Here is a 19,976-nt window from a genome sequence, read left to right as displayed (position 1 = left end):
TTAGAGATACATAGATATATATATATATATATATAAGAGACAGGAGCAGGAGGAGGCCTTTTGGCCCTTCGAGCCTGCTCTGCCATTCATCACGATCATGGCTGATCATCCAACTCAATAGCCTAATCCTGCTTCCTCCCTTTGATCCCATTCTCCCCAAGTGCGAGATCCAGCCGCCTCTTGAATATATTCAAAGTTTTAGCATCAACCACTTCCTGTGGTAATGAATTCCACAGGCTCACCACTCTTTAGGTGAAGAAATGTCTCCTTATCTTTCGTCATATGTCAGTTCCGCCTTCCCAGGAATCAGCCTGGTAAACCTTCGCTGCACTCCCTCCATAGCAAGATCATCCTTCCTCAGATACGGACACCAAAACTGCACACACTACTCCAGGTGTGGCCTCACCAATGCCCTATACAATTGCAGTAAAGCATCCCTATTCCTATACTCAAATCCTCTGGCTATGAAGGCCCACACACCTGCCTTCTTTACTGCCTGCTGTATCTACTCACTTTCAGCACGCTCAGTTCAATCTGTGTCCCTCTCATCACCTGCCCTCCTGCTATTACAAACAGATTTTTCTTATTCACTCTAAACCTATCATGAACATCTCTATCAAACTTCCTCTTAACCATCACTGCTGTGAGAACAACTCCAGCTTCTCCATCCCACATCACTGTACTCTTACCTCTGGCTGTGAATATGAGAAGGGATGTTGATACGGAGGAGGGAGAGAGATATAGTGAAGGGCAGGACAGGAGTGAATTCGGATGGGTTCCCTCACCAGGGGTGGGGTTCACCGAGCTCCCGTACAGAGACCGCGATCGGCACGGGGATGGAGAAAGGGCGTTTCACGCTGAACACCGGCGATCCCGCCATTCTCCCGGAGAATCGCTGCAAATCAGGCACACGCGGTCTACGCAGCGCGGGCTGGGGGTCATTGACAAAGCCCCCCCCCCCACCCCATGATTCAAAAGAACATAAGAACTAGGAGCAGGAGTCGGCCATCTGGCCCCTCGAGCCTGCTCTGCCATTCAATGAGATCATGGCTGATCTTTTGTGGACTCAGCTCCACTTTCCGGCCCGAACACCATAACCCTTAATCCCTTTATTCTTCAAAAAACTCTCTCTCTTTACTTTAAAAACATGTAATGAAGGAGCCTCAACTGCTTCACTGGGCAAGGAATTCCATAGATTCACAACACTTTGGGTGAAGAAGTTCCTCCTAAACTCAGTCCTAAATCTACTTCCCCTTATTTTGAGGCTATGTCCCCCTAGTTCTGCTTTCACCCGCCAGTGGAAACAACCTGCCCGCATCTATCCTATCTATTCCCTTCATAATTTTAAATGTTTCTATAAGATCCCCCTCATCCTTCTAAATTCCAACGAGTACAGTCCCAGCCTACTCAACCTCTCCTCATAATCCAACCCCTTCAGCTCCGGGATTAACCTCGTGAATCTCCTCTGCACACCCTCCAGTGCCAGTACGTCCTTTCTCAGATTCATCGAAGAAAACTGGCCGAGTTCCCGAAGGTGTGGTTCTAACCATGTTTTGCCTGACGGGAACGGTCGGTGGTGGCTGCAGACTCAGCCCGCGCCGGCTGCCCTGGTTGGGGGGGGGGGGGGGAATCCTTCACCTGCGGGGGTGGGGGGTGGGCTCAGGGATGGCCAGGTTGCGAGTCCGCCCATGTCGCGCGGGGCGGCCGCCAAAGGCCATCGCCGTGCGTGTGCGCGGACCCCCGACGGGATGGGCCCCGTATCGGCAGCCAGAGTTGCGAGGAGCACTCCGGGGCCTAGCCAGCCCCCTTCAGGTAGGAAAATCCCTCTGGACTTTCTTCAAGTCCAGAGTGCAACCTCCGTGTTTTGACGCTGGAGTGGGGACACAGCCCCATGATTGGAGAATCCCACGCCAGGTCTTTGCTTACAGAGACACAGAGGAGGGGTCAATTCAGCCCCTCAAGCCAGGTCGGCATTCAACTCAATCCTAGCGGATCCACATCTTAACTCGAATCGCATTGATTCCATCACCTGTAACACCCTCACCCGATAACATGCTACCAATACCAGTGTGGACATTTCATTTTTAAAAAATATTTTTATTCTCCTTCTTTTTCACGTTTTCTCCCAAATTTACACCCACCAACAATAATCAGTAATGAATGCAATGTCAATCTCCATATCAACAACAACAATCCCATCCTCCCACCAAACAGCAGCTCGCTTGTCCACATAAACAAATAACAAAAGGGAATCAGGAATCACCCATCGTCACCATTAAAACATACGGTCCCCCTCCTCCCAACCCCCCCCCCCCATGTTCGATGGAATCCAATTGTCGAAAGTGCATGACGAATAACGCCCATGAATTGTAGAACCCCTCCATCCTTCCCCTCAGTTCAAATTTGACCTTCTCAAGAGTCAAGAATTCCAACAGGTCCCCCCTGCCACGCCAGGGCACAGGGTGGAGAGGCTGCTCTCTATCCCAACAGGATCCGCCTTCGGGCGATCAACGAGGCGAAGGCTACAACATCTGCCTCCGCACCCGATTCCAACCCTGGCTGGTCCGACACCCCGAATATGGCCTCCCGGGGGCCCGGGTCCAGTTTCAAGTGCACCACTTTAGAGATTATCCTAAAAACCTCCTCCAGTAATCCTCCAGCTTTGGACAGGACCAAAGCATATGAACGTGGCTTGCGAGCCCCCCCCCACCCACCCCACCAACGTTAACACACATCTTCTACCCCTTCAAAGAGCTGGCTCATCCTCGCCCTTACGAGGTGTGCTCTATGCACCACCTTCAGCCCCAACCTCGATATTTTCAATTCTTGCCCAACCTCTTTAAGGGAGAGACTTCCAGATTCCAGGTATAGAACCTTAGTTAGGCCACACTTGGAGTATCGTGTTCAATTCTAGTCGCCACACTACCAGAAGGATGTGGAGGCTTTAGAGAGGGTGCAGAAGAGATTTACCAGGATGTTGCCTGGTATGGAGGGCATTAGCTATGAGGAGCGGTTGAATAAACTCGGTTTGTTCTCACTGGAACAACGGAGATTGAGGGGCGACCTGATAGAGGTCTACAAAATAATGATGGGCATAGACAGGGTGGATAGTCAGAGACTTTTTCCCAGGATAGAGGGGTCAATTACTAGGGGGCATAGGTTTGAGGTGCGAGGGGCAAGGTTTAGAGGAGATCTACGAGGCAAGTTTTTTACACAGAGGGTAATGGGTGCCTGGAACTCGCTGCCGGAGGAGGTGGTGGAAGCAGGGACGATAGTGACGTTGAAGGGGCATCTTGACAAATACATGAATAGGATTGGAATAGAGAAGTGTAGAAGATTTTAGTTTAGACGGGCAGCATGGTTGGCATAGGCTTGGAGGGCCGAAGGGCCTGTTCCTGTGCTGTACTTTTCTTTGTTCTTTGTTCTAAACCACCCCCCCCCCCCCAAACTCATTTTCTGACATGATGCTGAAGAGCCCAGTTTGAATATTCCCCCCCCCCCCCCCCTTCTTCAGGACGCCCCCCCACCCAGCCAGAGGAAATAGTTTCTCTGTAGTGGGCCTATTATCTGTTTGGTTAGGCCTCAATCTTCTGCACTCAAGTGAATATGAGCCTAGCCTATGCAACCTGTCCCCTTGAGTTAGCCCATTTTAACCTCGATCCCACCCTACTCTCATTGTTCTCCCAAAGAAGCACTTTGGGACATTTTGCGGTGCTGATGCGCGCAGGCTGCTCAAAGCCACTTCACATTAGGATTCTTGCGGCCAGAAAGGATCGGAGAAGTTCTCTCCCGACAGTCTGGCAAAGGCCGGAACGCTGGAGACAGAGGCTAAAAGGAAACATTTAAAATGTTCCTTCGGGTCACGAGTCCCACTCCTGACGTGGTAAACAGTAAAGCTGAGTTGAATTGATTTACCAGAAGAGCAGCAATAGGGCTTGTCAGCCAGCTGCCAGTAAACGAGCCGCTCCTGATCTCAGAGGCTTCGAGCGCAGGATGCTCTCCTCGTTCACGTTGTGCGTCGTGAGGATGTGGAACTCACTACTGCAGCGAGTGACTGACGCAAATGGGTATTTATGGGGATGTTAGGTCAATATAAGAGAGAGAAAAAGGAATAGAATTATATACTGACAGAGTGAGGGGAAAAGGGGTTGGATCTGGCTCATGTGGAGTATTAACACCAGCATGGATCAGATGGGCCAAATGGTTTGTGGGTTGCAAATATCGTCATGACTCCTCAAGGGAGAACTCAGCAAACACACGACTGCTCAGGGTGACTAGGGATGGGCAATAAATGGCCTGTATCATCCCTCTGCCTGAGGGTAACTCTACACTCGCTCGTTTTCACTTTCCCTTTGAGAATATCTCAGGCAGTGCCAGCATCAAGCACAGGTCATGTGTGGAGAACAAACTCTCACAACTGTCCCAGCCTCACTGCTATTTGTGAGCACTCTGCAGGACCCCCCCCCCCCCCCCCCCCCCAAACAGTGAATGTGTGCAAACACAAGCCTGTGACTGCAGTGATTCCTTACAAGCACACATACCCACCCAGCCGTCAACACATTAAAAAAATTAATTTACGGGATGTGGGCGTCGCTGGTTAGGCCAGCATTTATTGCCCGTCCCTAGTTGCCCTTCAGAAGGTGGTGGTGAGCCGCCTTCTAGAACCGCTGCAGTCCTCCAGGTGTAGGTACACCCACTGTGCTGTGAGGGAGGTCTAGGATGTTGCCCGAGCGACAGTGAAGGAACGGCCGATATATTTCCAAGTCGGGGTGGTGAGTGACTTGGAGGGGAACCTCCAGGTGGTGGGGTTCCCAGGTATCTGCTGCTCTTGTCCTTCTAGATCAGGGGTGGGCAAACTTTTCCATGCAAGGGCCACATTCAGAAATTCACAATTCACAAAGGGCCGCATAGTATATTAAGTAAAATAATTACTTCACCCGGTTATGATTCTGGGCGCCTCATATAGAACATAGAACAGTACAGCACAGAACAGGCCCTTCGGCCCTCGACGTTGTGCCGTGCAATGATCACCCTACTCAAGTCAACGTATCCACCCTATACCAGTAAGTAACCCAACAGCCCGCCCCCATTAACCTTAAAAAAAAAAATTAAAAAAAAAAAATTTTAAAAAACAAATTTTTTTTTTTTTTTTAATGACTTGGTGGGCCGCAGAAATACCTTTGGCGGGCCGCATGCGGCCCGCGGGCCGTAGTTTGCCCACCCCTGTTCTAGATGGTGGTGGCCGTGGGTTTGGAAGGTGCTGTATAAGGAACCTTGGCAACGTCCTACATCCTAACAACCTGCAATTTGCAACATATTGTCATAATTTGTATATTGAACATTTTAATTTATATTTGATTGCTATTTTAAGAATTGTCTATTATCCATCCATCTATCTATCTAACTCTCCAACTCTCCAACTCTCCAACACTCCAACACTCCAACACTCCAACACTCCAACACTCCAACACTCCAACACTCCAACACTCCAACACTCCAACACTCCAACACTCCGTCTCTCTGTCTCTCTATCTCTCTAACTCTATCTCTCTATCTCTCTAACTCTCTAACTCTCTAACTCTCTATCTATCTATCTCTCTATCTCTCTAACTCTCTAACTCTCTATCTATCCATCCCGTCATGGGATGTAGGCATCGCTGGCAGGGCCAGTATTTATTGCCATTCCTAATTGCCCTTGAAGCGAATGGCTTGCGAGGACATTGCAATTGGCCTGTCTCCCTATAATAAGAAGTCTTACAACACCAGGTTAGAGTCCAACAGGTTTGTTTCAAACACTAGCTCTCGGAGCACTGCTCCTTCCTCAGGTGAAGGAAGAGGTATGTTCCAGAAACATATATAGACAAAGTCAAAGATGCCAGACAATGCTTAGAATGCGAGCATTTGCAGGTAATTGAATCTTTACAGATCCAGAGATAGGGGTAACCCCGGGTTAAAGAGGTGTGAATTGTCTCAAGCCTGGACAGTTGGTAGGATTTCGCAAGCCCAGGCCAGATAGTGGGGGGTGAATGTAATGCGACATGAATCCCAGGTCCCGGTTGAGGCCGTACTCATGTGTGCGGAACTTGGCTATAAGTTTCTGTTCGGCGATTCTGCGTTGTCGCGCGTCCTGAAGGCCGCCTTGGAGAACGCTTACCCGGAGATCAGAGGCTGAATGCCCTTGACTGCTGAAGTGTTCCCCGACTGGAAGGGAACATTCCTGCCTGGTGATTGTCGCGCGATGTCCGTTCATTCGTTGTCGCAGCGTCTGCATGGTCTGGCCAATGTACCACGCTTCGGGACATCCACATCATGTCTCCCTATATATCTGTCTGTCTATCTACCTATTGGTCTGTCTATCTGGAACACCAGAAGGATGAGTGTTTGGTTGGGAAGTGAAGGGAGGGCAGCCAATGGTTCTGCTTTCCAGAAAGCCTTTGACAAGGTGCCACACAAAAGGTTGCTGCATAAGATAAAGATGCATGGCATTAAGGGTAAAGTAGTAGCAGGGTAAAGTTAAGGGCAGCACGGTAGCATTGTGGATAACACAATTGCTTCACAGCTCCAGGGTCGCAAGTTCGATTCCGGCTTGGGTCAATGTCTGTGCGGAGTCTGCACATCCTCCTCGTGTGCGCGTGGGTTTCCTCCGGGTGCTCCGGTTTCCTACCACAGTCCAAAGATGTGCAGGTTGGGTGGATTGGTCATGATAAATTGCCCTTAGTGTCCAAAATTCTATGATTAACCTAGGACAAAAGTTCGGCACAACATCGTGGGCTGAAGGGCCTGTTCTGTGCTGTATTTCTCTATCTCTATCTATCTATCTAGTAGCATGGATAGAGGATTGGTTAATTAATAGAAAGCAAAGAGTTGGGATTAATGGGTGTTTCTCTGGTTGGCAATCAGTAGTTAGTGGTGTCCCTCAGGGATCCGTGTTGGGCCCACAATTGTTCACAATTTACATAGATGATTTGGAGTTGGGGACCAAGGTCAATGTGTCCAAGTTTTCAGATGACACTAAGATAAGTGGTAAAGCAAAACATGCAGAGGATACTGGAAGTCTGCAGAGGGATTTAGATAGTTTAAGTGAATGGGCTAGGTTCTGGCAGATGGAATACATTGTTGACAAATGTGAGGTTATCCATTTTGGCAGGAATAACAGCAAAAGGGATTATTATTTAAATGATAAAATATTAAAATATGCTGCTGTGCAGAGAGACCTGGGTGTGCTTGTGCATGAGTCACAAAAAGTAGGTTTACAGGTGCAACAGGTGATTAAGCGAATGGAATTTTGTCCTTCATTGCTAGAGGGATGGAGTTTAAGACTTGGGAGTTTATGCTGCAATTGTATAAGGTGTTAGTGAGGCCACACCTGGAGTATTGTGTTCAGTTTTGGTCTCCTTACCTGAGAAAGGACGTACTGGCGCTGGAAGGTGTACAGAGGAGATTCACTAGGCTAATCACAGAGTTGAAGGGGTTGGATTACGCAGAGAGGTTGAATAGACTGGGACTGTACTCGTTGGAATTTAGAAGGATGAGGGGGGATCTGTTAGAAACACATAAAATTATGAAGGGAATAGATAGGATAGATGCGGGCAGATTGTTTCCACTGGCGGGTGAAAGCAGAACTAGGGGGCATAGCCTCAAGATAAGGGGAAGTAGATTTAGGATTGAGTTTAGGAGAAACTTCTTCACCCAAAGGGTTGTGAATCTATGGAATTCCTTGCCCAGTGAAGCAGTTGAGGCTCCTTCATTAAATAGTTTTAAGATATAGATAGTTTTTTGAAGAATAAAGGGATTAAGGGTTATGGTGTTCGGGCCGGAAAGTGGAGCTGAGTCCACAAAAGATCAGCCATGACCCCATTGAATGGCGGAGCAGGCTCGAGGGGCCAGATGGCCGACTCCTGCTCCTAGTTCTTATGTTCTCACCCCCAGCACTGCGTGAAGGGGCCAAAGAGGGGTGCGATGCATTGAAGGAGTGATGGTGAGGAAAGAGGCAGCCTGGAAATCGGCAAGGGTCAGATTGGCAGCGATGAGCAAGTGCAGTGTTCATCTGTCCCCCACTCTTCATTCTGCCTCCCCCCCCCCCCCCCCCCCCCCTCACTGTCCCCAAACAGCCATTTCCTGGCTGGAGGAGAGAGGGCAGAGAATGACACTGCCTCCAGCCACCGTCTGGCACCGGGCTGGAGACAGACTGGGCCTCGCAGCGGGAGTTCATCCTGTCTGTGGCTGGCCGCCAAGGACAGACGACTGCGCAATGGGGAGTCTGGCCTATCCAGGAGGCTTATGGGAAGTTCAGTGGATTAGACTGGAGTACACCAGTCTTGCCGGCTTTTTAGCGACAGAACGTTGCTGGGAATATAACCAAGAGTCTCTGAACGCTGATTGTTTTTACTCCATTCTCATCAACAATAGTCCCTTCGGCTCCGCCAGCTAGTGATTGACACCAGGTCATTTGTTCATGATGAGCGTCACAGGCAAGCTGGAACACCTCTCCCCCGCCCCCCCCTCGCCCACCCCCTCCCAATCATTTTTGGAGTATCATCCAGCGATATTCCACACTATAGATTGCGATACGGGTGTGTGTCTGGACCTTTCCAGTGAGAGGCTGTTGGGGGATCGATAGGAAACCCTGCAGTCGACATTCAAATGGGAAAATCTCCCCGGGAATCCCCATCACCCTCCCTGGGTTGGCATTTCAAAACAGGAAATCGCATTTATATAGCGCCTCTCATGACATCAGTACATGAAATGAAATGAAAATTGCTTATTGTCACAAGTAGGCTTCAAATGAAGTTACTGTGAAAAGCCCCTGCATAACACGTGGAGAAGTGCTTCTGTGGCTGCTGGTCATCTGGGGCTGTTTAGCACAGGGCTAAATCGCTGGCTTTGAAAGCAGACCAAGGCAGGCCAGCAGCACGGTTCAATTCCCGTGCCAGCCTCCCCAAACAGGCGCCGGAATGTGGCGACTAGGGGCTTTTCACAGTAACTTCATTTGAAACCTACTTGTGACAATAAGTGATTTTCATTTCATTTCATTTTCTTTGGACTGTGGAAGGAAACTGGAGCACCCGGGGGAAACCCACGCAGGCACGGGGGGGGGAACCTGCAGACTCTGCGCAGACAGTGACCCAAGCCAGGGATCGAACCCTGGAGCTGTGAAGTAACAGTGCTAACCACTGTGCTGCCATGTTGTCCGTATGATAATAGATTGGAGAAGTTAGGACTATTTTTCCTGGGAAGAGAAGGCTGAAAAGAAAGAGTCAAAGGTGTTCAAAATCATGAGGGGTCTGGGCACAACAGACAGGGAGAAAGTGTTCCTATTGGTAGAAAGATCAAGAACCAGAGGACCCACTTCAGGTGATTGGCAAATGGACCTCAGGCAATATGAGGAACATTATTTTTACGTGGCGGATGGTTAGGGTGTGGTGTGTGCTGCCTGAGAGTGTGGTGGAGGTAGAAAATGAAATGAAAAGAAAATTGCTTATTGCCACGAGTAGGCTTCAATGAAGTTACTGTGAAAAGCCCCTAGTCGCCACATTCTGGCACCTGTCCGGGGAGGCTGGTACGGGAATCGAACCGAGCTGCTGGCCTGCTTGGTCTGCTTTAAAAGCCAACGATTTAGCCGAGTGAGCTAAACCAGCCCCTGACTCTCGAGGCTTTCAAAAGGGAGTTGGATAAACACCTGAAGAGAAAACAGAAGACTAAGGAAATTTGGCATGTCAGCTACGACCCTCACCAACTTCGGCAGATGCACCATAGAAAGCATCCTTTCTGGTTGTATCACAGCTTGGTATGGTTCCTGCTCTGCCCAAGACCGCAGGAAACTACGAAAGGTCGTGAATGTAGCCCAGTCCATCACGCAAACCAGCCTCCCATCCATTGACTCTATCTATAATTCCCGCTGCCTCAGAGAGGCAGCCAGCATAATTAAGGACCCCCATGCACCCCGGACATACTCTCTTCCACCTCCTTCCGTCAGGAAAAAGATACCAAAGTTTGAGGTCACGTAACAAACGACTCAAGCCTACTTCCCTACTGGTTTAGGGGCTGGTTTAGCACACTGGGCTAAATCGCTGGCTTTTAAAGCAGACCAAGGCAGGCCAGCACCACGGTTCAATTCCCATACCAGCCTCCCTGAACAGGCGCCGAAATGTGGCGACTAGGGGCTTTTCGCAGTAACTTAATTGAAGCCTACTTGTGACAATAAGCGATTTTCATTTCATTTTTCATTACTGCCATCAGATGTTTGAATGGACCTACTTCGTATTAAGTTGATCGTTTCTCTACACCTTGCTATGACTGTAGCATTATATTCTGCAGTCTCTCCTTCCTTCCCTATGTACGGTATGCATTGTTTGTACAGCATGCAAGAAACAATACTTTTCACTGTGTACTAATACATGTGACATTAAAAAATCAAATCAAATCAAATTTGCAGGGCTGGCGTGGGACTAGACCTTGCTGAGCAGCACTGGAGGAGGAATAGGCCATTTGGCTCCCCGAGTCAGCTCCACCATTTAATTAGGTTGTGGTTGGCCAGCTACATCAATGCCGCTTTCCCACACTGTCTCCATATCCCTTGATGCCTTTAGTCTCCCGAAATCTTCTGCCTCGAACATGCTCAATGGGTGAGCTTCCACGACCCTCTGGGAACGTCACCCTCTTCATGAAACATTCCTCGTCTTCTCGGTCCCCTAATGGCCTGCCCTTTGTCCTGAGACTGTGCCCCCTGGTTCTAGCCTCCCCCCGGCCAGGGGGGGAGCAGCCTCTCCACATCTACTCTGTCACGCCCTGTGAGAGAGCTTTGGAAGTTTCAATGAGGTCACTCCTCCATCTTTCGAAACTCAAGGACTTTGAGGGATAAACGTTGGCCGGGACACCTGAGCTAACTGCCTTGTTCTTCCTAAAAATGGTGGCCATGGGATCGATTATGTCCCCCCCCGCCCCCCTCCCCTCCCGAGGGGGTAAAGGGGGCCTCGTTTTAATGTCACATCTGGAAGACAGTAAGAAGTCTTACAACACCAGGTTAAAGTCCAACAGGTTTGTTTCAAACATCTGGAAGAGGGAGCTTAGGAGGAGGTTCAACAGGATGACCAACACCGGTATGGAACGGCTGGGCCGAATGGCCTGTTATTGTGCCGCTCCGTCCTGCGTAGTAATATGAAGGAACAGGAATCTTTCTAACTGAGTGGGGCTGGTGAGAAAATAAGGTGGATGAAATGAACCTCCTGCTCAAAGGTCGACTGCTCTCCTAACTGCGGTGGCTCATCTACCAACTTGCGTGTGTGTGGTACTTGAGCCAGGCACAAGAAACATTACAAGAACACGGGAGCTAGGATCAGTAGTAGGCCACTCGGCCCCTCGAGATCATGGCTGATCTGATTGTGGTCCCAACTCCACGTTTCCTATGACCCTTGACCCCCTTGCTGATCAAAAGTCTGCCTCACTCAATCTCGAATATATCCAGTGATTCAGCCTCCACGCTCGCTGGGAAAAAAACCTCACAGACTAACAATCCTCGGAAAGCAAACAAATTCCTTCTCATCTCAGCCTTAAAGGGACATTTCGTCCGTGCAATGTGTACGGCCAGTGACCACTCACTCACTGGTCAGCAACCAAACCCAACACCATGGCAAAGGCATCACAACAGGAGAAATACAATTCAGTTCATTCATTTTCATTTCATTTCATAACGAGCTGTGTTTAGAAAGGTTTCTGTGTCACAAAGGGAGAAGTTCATAATCGTTAAAAATATACTACCACCCCACTCAGCCTCTGTGGTTCAGTCAGATACTGGGGTCTAACCAGTGAAGAACAAGCCTGAGCAGGACAGAGAGTGAGAAGCGGAGAGAGTGGAGGGGAATCAGAGGGTACTCCACTGTCAGCAACCCTCTCTTCTCCCACTCTCGTCCTCCCTTCCTCTCACACATCCCCTCACACATCCCCTCACACACACCCTCACACATCCCCTCACACACACCCTCACACACCCCCTCACACACCAACACACACACCAACACACACCCTCACACGCACCCTCACACGCACCCTCACACAAACCCATCCACACACCCTCACACTCCCCCTCACACACTCCCTCACACATCCCCTCACACACACCCTCACACACACCCCCTCACACACACCCCCTCACACACACCCTCACACACACCCTCACACACATCCCCTCACACACACCAACACACATCCCCTCACACACACCAACACACATCCCCTCACACACACCAACACACATCCCCTCACACACACCCTCACACGTACCTTCCCACAAACTCATCCACACACCCTCACACTCCCCCTCACACACACCCTCACACACACCCTCACACACACCCTCATACACACCATCACACACACCCATCCACACACACCCATCCAGACACCCTCACACACGCCCATCCAGACACCCTCACATACGCACATCCAGACACCCTCACACACGCACATCCACACATCCTCACACACATCCATCCACAAACCATCACACACACCCTCCCACACACCCTCATATGCACCAACACACCATCTCACACACCCATCCACACACCCTCACGCACACCTATTCACATACCTTCACACACACCCTCCCACACACCCCACACACCCATCAATAAACCCTCCCACACACCCATCCACACACCCTCACACACCCATCCACACATCCTCACACAAACCCATCCACATATCCTCACACACACCCATCCACACACCCTCACACACACCCTCACACACACCCATCCACACACTCACACACACCCATCCACACCCACCCACACATCCTCACACACCCATCCACACACCGTCCCACACCCATCCACACACCCACACTTTCCACACACATCCCTCACACACATCCACTCACACAAACCCACACTCAGCCCCATCCACACACATCCACACACAACCCTCCGAGGAGGACTGTCAGAGAATACAACAAAATATAGATAGATTGGAGAGTTGGGCAGAAAAATGGCAGATGGAGTTCAATCCAGGCAAATGCGAGGTGATGAATTTTGGAAGATCAAATTCAAGAGCGGACTATATGGTCAATGGAAGGGTCTTGGGGAAAATTGATGTACAGAGAGATCTGGCAGTTCAGGTCCATTATACCCTGAAGGTGGCAACGCAGGTTGATAGAGTGGTCAAGAAGGCATACAGCATGCTTGCCTTCATCGGACGGGGTATTGAGTACAAGAGTTGGCAGGTCAAGTTACAGTTGTATAGGACTTTGGTTCGGCCACATTTGGAATACTGCGTGCAGTTCTGGTCGCCACATTACCAGAAGGATGTGGATGCCTTGGAGAGGGTGCAGAGGAGGTTCACCAGGATGTTGCCTGGTATGGAGGGTGCTAGCTATGAAGAAAGGTTGAGTAGATTAGGATTGTTTTCATTGGAAAGACGGAGGTTGAGGGGAGACCTGATTGAGGTCTACAAAATTATGAGAGGTATGGACAGGTGGATAGCAACAACCTTTTTCCAAGAGTGGGGGTGTCAGTTACAAGGGGTCATGATTTCAAGGTGAGAGGGGGAAAGTTTAAGGAAGATGTGCGTGGAAAGTTTTTTTACGTAGAGGGTGGTGGGTGCCTGGAACGCTTTACCAGCGGAGGTGGTAGAGGTGGGCACGACAGCATCATTTAAGAGGCATCTAGACAGGTATATGAACGGGCGGGGAACAGAGAGAAGTAGACCTTGGAAAATAGGGGACAGGTTTAGATAAAGGATCTGGATCGGCGCAGGCTGGGAGGGCCGAAGGGCCTGTTCCTATGCTGTAGTTTTATTTGTTCTTGGTTCACACACTCACACTCACACATTTCCATCCACACACCCTCAGCCATACACCTTCTACACACACACCCACCCACACAAATCCCCACCCTAACCTACACACATCAACTTACGCACACAATCCCCCACACACAATACCCCATACGCACTAACATACACCCACAACCACCCCACACACAACTCCCCACACACACACACACACCAACATACACACACAGCCCCCTCCCCCCGCACACATCCATATCATATAACAATCCCACACACACCCACACCCACATACACTCACCCACACACAACACCCAACATACAGCACCTATACACACCCACACACACATTCGCTCACACACAGCTGCCGACGAACAGATAACCTTCTCCATTATTGTTGTTATTTGAATCTCTCCATCCTTCACCCGGGAGATTTTCTCTCTCAGGCTCCGTCTCAAAAAGCAGATTCCGTCATTTTAAACAATCACAATTAAAAAGCTCTGATTTCCACAATCACACAGAACCATGCAGTGTGGGTATTGCTGTGTGTCCGTGTGTGTGCGTCTGGCTGTATGTGTGTATTTGGGTGTGTGTATGTCTGTGTGTGTGTGTGTGTGTGTCTGGGTGTGTGTGTTTGGGTGTGTGTATGTCTGGGTGTGTGTGTTTATGTCTGGGTGTGTATGTGGTTGTGTGTCTGGGTATGTGTGTATGTGGGTGTGTGTCTGGGTGTGTTTGTGGTTGTATGTCTGTGTGTGTGTGGGTGTGGGTGTGTGTGTGGGTGTGTGTGTGTGGGATTGTGTGTGGGTGTGTTTGTGGTTGTATGTCTGTGTGTGTGTGGGTGTGTGTCTGGGTGTGGGTGTGTGTGTGTGGGTTTGTGTGTCTGGGATTGTGTGTGGGTGTGTTTGTGGTTGTATGTCTGGGTGTGTGCCTGGGTGTGTTTGTGGATGTGTGAGAGCCCGCCCTCCCCATCCCCACCCCCCTCTGCCCCCCCTGCCCCCACCCCACTGTAACACCCCCCCCCCCCCCACACACACACTGTACCCCCACTCCCCATACTCCCACCCCCCCCACACAGCACTGTCCCTGGACCCTGCCCACGCCCCACCGACCCCACACACACCCTGCCCCTGTACCCCCCACACCCAACCTCCACCACTACACCAAACCTCACCCCCCTAAACCCACACCCCCCCCACACACACCCCAACCCCCCACAGCCCAACGCAAACCTCACCCCCCCCCCCCCACACACCCATGGTCACACACAGACACCCCCCACACCCATGGTTACTGTGACCCTCAGAGAACCTCAGCCCCCCCGAGCGGCAGACCAGCAACTGAACAACAGAGAGGCTGAGATAGAGAGAACCCCTCCCACACACACACACACACCCGCATTAACCCTCCCCCACACACACCCATTAACCCCCCCACACACCGATATTAACCCCCTCACACACACACCCATTACCCCCCTCACACACACACCCATAAACCCCCCTCACACACACACCCATTAACCCCCCCACACACCCCTATTAACCCCCCCAACACCCCTATTAGCCCGCCTCACACACACACCCATTAACCCCCCCACACACCCCTATTAACCCCCCACACACACACACCCATTAACCCTCCCCCACACACCCCCCATAAACCCCCCCAACACCCCTATTTACCCCCCAACACCCCTATTAACCCCCCCACACACACACCCATTAACCCCCCCCTCACACACACACCCATTAACCCCCCCCTCACACACACACCCATTAACTCCCCCCCACACACACCCATTAACCCCCCCACACACCCCTATTAACCCCCCCACACACACACCCATTAACCCTCCCCCACACACCCCCCATAAACCCAACACCCCTATTTACCCCCCAACACCCCTATTAACCCCCCCCCACACACACACCCATTAACCCCCCCTCACACACACACCCATTAACCCCCCCCCCACACACACCCATTAACCCTCCCCCACACACACCCATTAACCCCCCCCACACACCCCTATTAACCCCCCTCACACACACACCCATTAACCCCTCCACACACCCCTATTAACCCCCCCACACACACCCATTAACCCCCCTCACACACACACCCATTAACCCCCCCCACACACCCCCCATAAACCCCCCCAACACCCCTATTAACCCCCCCTCACACACACACCCATTAACCCCCCCCCTCACACACACCCATTAACCCCCCTCACACACACACCCATTAACCCCCCTCACACACACCCCATTAACCCCCCTCACACACACACCCATTAACCCCCCCACACACACACCCCATTAACACCACCCCCACACACACCCCCAATTAACCCACCCCACCCCCCCATTAACCCCCCCCCACACACCCTCATTAACCCCCCCCACACACACCACCATTAAAACCCCACACACACCCCCATTAAACCCCCTACACACACCCCCATTAAACCCCCCACACACACACCTCCAATTAAACCCCCCACACACACACCCCCATTAACCCCCCCCCCACACACACACACATTACCCCCCCCACACACCCCCATTAACCCCCCCCCCATTAATCCCCTCCCCACACACCCCATTAACCACCACACACCCCATTTAACCCCCCCCCACACACCACCATTAACTCCCCCCCCCCCCCACACACACCCCGATTAACCCCCCCCCCCCCCCCCCACCCACACACACACAGACAGGGACATCCACATATCGGCAGCTCTCCCCGGGCGGGCATGTGTATGTGTCTGTGTATGGGTCTATGTGTGTGTGGGTGTGTGGGTCAGTGTGTATGTGTCTGTGTATGGGTCTGTGTGTGGGTATGTGTGTGGGTCAGTGTGTATGTGTCTGTGTATGGGTCTGTGTGTGGGTGTGTGTGTGGGTCAGTGTGTAAGTGTCTGTGTATGGGTCTGTGTGTGGGTGTGTGTGGCTCTGTGTGTGGGTCAGTGTGTGTGTGAGTGTGTGGGTCTGTATGAGGGTCAGTGTGTGTGTGTGGGTGTGATGGTCTGTGTGAGGGTCAGTGTGTGTGTGTGGGTGTGATGGTCTGTGTGAGGGTCAGTGTGAGTGTGTGGGTCTGTGTGAGGGTCAGTGTGTGTGTGGGTCTGTGTGAGTGTCACTGTGTGTGTGGCTCTGTGTGTGGCTCTGTGTGTGGGTCTGTGTGGGGATCAGTGTGTGTGTGGGTGTGTGTGTGCATCTGTGTGCGGGTGTGTGTGTGGGTCAGTGTGTGTGTGGGTCTGTGTGAGGGTCAGTGTGTGGGTATGTGTGTGGGTCTGTGTGAGGGTCAGGTCAGTGTGTGTGTGAGTGTGTGGGTCTGAGTGAGGGTCAGTGTGTGTGTGTGGGGGGGTCTGTGTGCGGGTCAGTGTGTGTGTGGGTCTGTGTGAGGGCCAGTGTGTGTGTGGCTCTGTGTGAGGGTCAGTGTGTGTGTGTGTGGGGGGGTCTGTGTGCGGGTCAGTGTGTGTGTGGGTCTGTGTGAGGGTCAGTGTGTGGGTATGTGTGTGGGTCTGTGTGAGGGTCAGGTCAGTGTGTGTGTGAGTGTGTGGGTCTGAGTGAGGGTCAGTGTGTGTGTGTGTGGGGGGGTCTGTGTGCGGGTCAGTGTGTGTGTGGCTCTGTGTGAGGGTCAGTGTGTGTGTGGGTGTGGGGGTCGGTGTGGGGTCAGTGTGTGTGTGGGTGTGTATGCGGCTCTGTGTGTGGGTCTGTGTGTGGGTCAGTGTGTGTGTGTGTCTGTGTGTGTGAGGGTCTCTGTGAGGGTCAGTGTGTGGGCCTGTGTGTGGGTCTGTGTGAGGGTCAGGGTGTGTGTGTGTGTGTGTGTGTGGGTCTGTGTGAGGGTCAGTGTGTGTGTGGGTCTGTGTGAGGGTCAGTGTGTGTGTGGGTCTGTGTGAGGGTAAGTGTGTGTGGGTCTGTGTGAGGGTCAGTGTGTGTATGGCTCTGTGTGTGGCTCTGTGTGTGGGTCTGTGTGAGGGTCAGTGTGTGTGTGGGTGTGGGGAACTGTGTGAGGGTCAGTGTGTGTGTGGGTGTGTGTGTGGCTCTGTGTGTGGGTCAGTGTGTGTGTGGGTCTGTGTGTGGATCAGTGTGTGTGGGTCTGTGTGAGGGTCAGTGTGTGGGGCTGTGTGTGGGTCTGTGTGAGGGTCAGTGTGTGGGTATGTGTGTGGGTCTGTGTGTGGTTCTGTGTGTGTGTGGGTCTGTGTGAGGGTCAGTGTGTGTGTGTGTGGGTATATGTGAGGGTCAGTGTGTGTGTGTGGGTCTGTGTGAGGGTCAGTGTGTGTGTGGGTCAGTGTGTGGGTCAGTGTGTGTGTGAGTGTGTGGGTCTGTGTAAGGGTCAGTGTGTGTGTGAGTGTGTGGGTCTGTGTGAGGGTCAGTGTGTGTGTGAGTCTGTGTGAGGGTCAGTGTGTGTGTGGGTCTGTGTGAGGGTCAGTGTGTGTGTGAGTCTGTGTGAGGGTCAGTGTGTGTGTGTGTGGGTCTGTGTGAGGGTCAGTGTGTGTGTGTGTGTGAGGGTCAGTGTGTGTGTGAGTGTGTGGGTCTGTGTGAGGATCAGTGTGTGTGTGAGTCTGTGTGAGGGTCAGTGTGTGTGTGTGTGGGTCTGTGTGAGGGTCAGTGTGTGTGTGTGGGGTCTGTGTGAGGGTCAGTGTGTGTGTGTGTGTGAGGGTCAGTGTGTGTGTGAGTGTGTGGGTCTGTGTGAGGATCAGTGTGTGTGTGAGTGTGTGGGTCTGTGTGAGGGTCAGTGTGTGTGTGTGTGGGTCTGTGTGAGGGTCAGTGTGTGTGTGTGTGGGTCTGTGTGAGGGTCAGTGTGTGTGTGTGTGTGTGAGGGTCAGTGTGTGTGTGTGTGTGAGGGTCAGTGTGTGTGTGGGTCTGTGTGAGGGTCAGTCTGTGTGTGAGGGTCAGTGTGTGTGTGGGTCTGTGTGAGGGTCAGTGTGTGTGTGGGTCTGTGTGAGGGTGGGTCTGTGTGAGGGTCAGTGTGTGTGTGGGTCTGTGTGAGGGTCAGTCTGTGTGTGAGGGTCAGTGTGTGTGTGGGTCTGTGGGTCTGTGTGTGTGGGTCTGTGTGTGGGTCTGTGTGTGTGGGTCAGTGTGTGGGTCTGTGTGTGGGTCAGTGTGTGTGTGGGTCTATGTGAGGGTCAGTGTGTGTGTGTGTGTGTGTGGGGGTCAGTGTGAGGGTCACTGTGTGTGGGTCTGTGTGTGGGTCTGTGTGTGTGGGTCAGTGTGTGGGTCAGTGTGTGTGTGGGTCTGTGTGTGTGGGTCAGTGTGTGGGTCAGTGTCCCTCCCGCTGCAGCCCTCCGCCTCACTCCTGTCCGGCCCAGGGCTTTGTTTGTGTCTGCCCGGCACACCGAGAGCCTCCCGCCCCCTCCCCACCCCCTCCTCCCTCCATCCCTACCCACCCCCTCCCTCCATCCCTACCCACCCCCTCCCCTACCCACCCCCTCCCTCCATCCCTACCCACCCCCTCCCCTACCCACCCCCTCTCTCCCTACCCCCTCCCCACCCCCTCGTCCCTCCCTCCATACCCACCCCCTCCCCTCTGCCCCCCACCCACACAGAGCCCCCTGACCCACACAGAGCCCCCGGACCCACACAGAGCCCCCCCCCCGGTACATTACCTCCCTCTCTCCGAGCTGCTGAGCGCTGGCACATCCCGCAAATCCCTTTCTTCCCCCTGCCATCCAGCCCGCAGCCTCTGCCGCTCTGTAATGGTCCACCCCGGCAGGCAGCCTGTCACTGCACACACACATTAACCCTGAGAGTGCTGAATAACCCTCCCTCAGCCAGCCCTCCCTCAGCCAGCACTCCCTCACTCCGCCTCCTCACAGCTCACACACTGTGTGGCAAAGCCGAGGGAGCAGCAATTGCAGAGGGATTGTCACCACACTCACATCTTCATCCTCCATTCTCCTCCCTCACTACCGCCACTGCTCATCCACAATGCAAACAGCACTGGGCTGCTGCTTCCACACAAAGACATTTCATTTCCATCACATATTTCACAACCTCGCAATTTGGGAAAGCATTTTACAGCAACTGTAGCACTTTTCAAATATAATCATTATTGTACTGTAACCTCAGTACTGACCCTCTGACAGTGCGGCACTCCCTCAGTACTGACCCTCTGACAGTGCAGCACTCCCTCAGTACTGACCCTCTGACAATGCAGCACTCCCTCACTACTGACCCTCT

At 52.1% G+C, this 19,976-nt stretch overlaps 1 protein-coding gene across 3 annotated transcripts in view; it reads right to left on the bottom strand.

Annotated features, from left to right (window-relative positions):
- tmem198b (transmembrane protein 198b) overlaps positions 1-19,554 on the bottom strand; it is a 147,535-nt gene extending 127,981 nt beyond the window's left edge. Inside the window, exon 1 of one of the 3 annotated variants that reach the window (XM_038790149.1) lies at positions 19,403-19,554. The gene's annotated coding sequence lies outside the window, so the exon portion shown is untranslated. The remainder of the gene's footprint in view (positions 1-19,402) is intronic. The other 2 variants (XM_038790150.1, XM_038790152.1) reach the window with 2 other exon arrangements.
- Positions 19,555-19,976: the final 422 nt, after the last annotated feature.

This window comes from Scyliorhinus canicula, chromosome 2, assembly GCF_902713615.1.
Source record: "Scyliorhinus canicula chromosome 2, sScyCan1.1, whole genome shotgun sequence".
NCBI classification, from domain to species: domain Eukaryota; kingdom Metazoa; phylum Chordata; class Chondrichthyes; order Carcharhiniformes; family Scyliorhinidae; genus Scyliorhinus; species Scyliorhinus canicula.
The sequence above is the reverse complement of the archived record's forward strand: the minus strand, read 5'-3'. Positions and strand labels throughout refer to the sequence as shown.